Here is a 2,301-nt window from a genome sequence, read left to right as displayed (position 1 = left end):
GGAAAATCGCTTGAGCCCACGAGTTTGAAGCTGCAGTGAGGTGTGATGACCCCACTGCACTCTAGTCTGTGCAACAGAGAGAGGCCTTGCTGCAAAAAAGAAAAAAGGTAAAAGTAATAAATTATTTTCTTGAATCTTCTCTCTTCTTTTTTGGCTAATCTAGCTAAGGGTATACTAAAAACCCAGACTTCACCATAGCACATAATATAAGCAATTTATAGACAAACATACCTACATTGGGGGTGTGCTCAAATTTCTTATTGAGGATATACAATAAAAAATGTGAACTATAATGCAATTTATGGGATGATCTAAAGAGGCTGTATGGGAACAAAAATGAAAAACAATTAATCATTTGGGGTGAGAAGGGGTAGGGAGAGAGGAAGGGCAGCTGCGTGGTGATCAGGAAAACCTACAGAAATGACATTGAGTCAGTCTCTGAGCACTGGGAAGGTATCCCCAATGGAGAAGGAGGAAGAAGAAGAGTGCCTGAGACAGAGACTAACAGGAAAAACAAAACAAAACAAAACGCAACAACACCACCTAGGCGGCTATGAGACTGGTGGGTATTTGATGGATTAGAGGTCAGGGTATTTGGGAATGGTTACAGAGGAGGCTAAAAAAAGTGCTTTCACTTAGTTTACTGTCACTACTTTGGCAAAGAATCTGCATTCAGTAAATATTTACTATATGACTGAACGACCTGATCAATGAGCTTGCAGTACCACAATATACTGAGGTTTCTTCAATTGCCTGTCTCTGCCACTGGGCTCTGAGTTCTGGGATGTCTGTCTTGTTTATGATTGTCTCACCTGTGCCAAGCAGAGTGCCTGTCACATATTGATTCTGGAACAATTTGCTTCTTATAAAAGCCACACGTTTAAAGATTAAAAACAAAAAGCTAGAAGAAATTCTAAAATTCATAATCCCATTCCTCAAGTCTATATTCTTTTCCTTTCATTTTGCAGCCTGTGAATCAATAGATCATTAACATCTTCCATGTCAATGAATTACACGAATTGATACATCATATTATAAATTACAGACCCATCACCTTGGGCATTTAGGTTGTCAGAGGTTTTTAAGTAAGGTAAAATCTGACCTCCATTTACAAACAGAAGCTCTTAGGGTGCAATGGACTGAATGTGTCCTCCCAAAATTCAAATACTGAAACCCTAATCCCAACGTGATGGCATTCAGAGGTAGGGCTTTCGGGAAATAATCATCAGGTCATGAGAATGGAGCCCTCATGATGGGATTAGTGCCCTTTTAAGAAGAAGCCAGAGAGCCCTCTCGCCCTCTTTTCCACCATGTGAGGATAAAATGGAAAGTCAGCTGTCTGCAATTCGGAGGGCCGTCACCAGAGCCCCAGCATGCTGACATCCTGTGTGGACTTCCAGCCTCTAGAACTACAAAAAATAAATTCTATTGTTTATATATCACCAAGCCTATGGACCTTTATTATAGAAGCTCAAATTGGCTAAAACAGAGGGCAATATGGACAGTGGGCCTGGGGGATAAGAGGAGGGCAGGCTGCCATCAGGGAGGCCAGTTGGGGCTCTCACATGGGCCAGGTGAGGAATGTGGTTGGCCTAATATAGGCTAATACAGGGACGGTGGGCAGGTTCCCAAGGGGACTGGGAGTTACCTAGATAGTGTGATGAGCAGGACTTGACAAGTCATTTTCATGTAGGGGTTGTTTGAGAGACAACTGGAAGATGACAGACCATTGGGGAAACATTTCAAGGCTTATTTCTGCAGTTCATTCATTCATTTAACATGTATTATTTCATTTCAACTCATTTTACAATTTGAATCATGAATTTGACTTGGTCATATAATTTTTAGAGTTGGAAAAAATTTAGCAATCTCTGGATATAATGTATTATATCAAAGATGAGTAGCCTGAGGACTAAAGTGTGGTGTAGGGGACGGGACTTTGAGATCTGGATGGTCTATATCAACCCCCAATTCAGACAATGATGTGATTATCAACAAATTGCCTAACTTTTCTGAGTTTTGTCATCTCCTGGCTGTAACCATAAGCACAGCCACCCGCAGGTGTAATACATATGCATGTGTTCTCCTACCCCTTACATTCACAATTATAAACCATTCCAGAAGAATGAGAGCCAGCAGATTTCTTAATAATCCTTAAGGAAAAAAGTCCTCCAATCCACTAATGCAAATATATTTTCCCCTATATTTTCCTGCCTCCTTACTAGAAAATTTTTTACTGGGAAAGGCACACTCACTTTGAGTGTTGAGGTAATGTTACAATTTAGCAAAGTGCCATGAACC

General features: G+C 40.6%; 1 protein-coding gene across 1 annotated transcript in view; it reads right to left on the bottom strand.

Moving 5' to 3' along the window:
• SLC5A7 (solute carrier family 5 (sodium/choline cotransporter), member 7) overlaps nt 1-2,301 on the bottom strand; it is a 47,435-nt gene that overhangs the window by 21,328 nt on the left and 23,806 nt on the right. The window lies entirely within an intron of this gene.

This window comes from Propithecus coquereli, unplaced genomic scaffold (assembly GCF_000956105.1).
Source record: "Propithecus coquereli isolate 6110/MARCELLA unplaced genomic scaffold, Pcoq_1.0 Scaffold88, whole genome shotgun sequence".
Taxonomy (NCBI): Eukaryota; Metazoa; Chordata; class Mammalia; order Primates; family Indriidae; genus Propithecus; species Propithecus coquereli.
The sequence above is the reverse complement of the archived record's forward strand: the minus strand, read 5'-3'. Positions and strand labels throughout refer to the sequence as shown.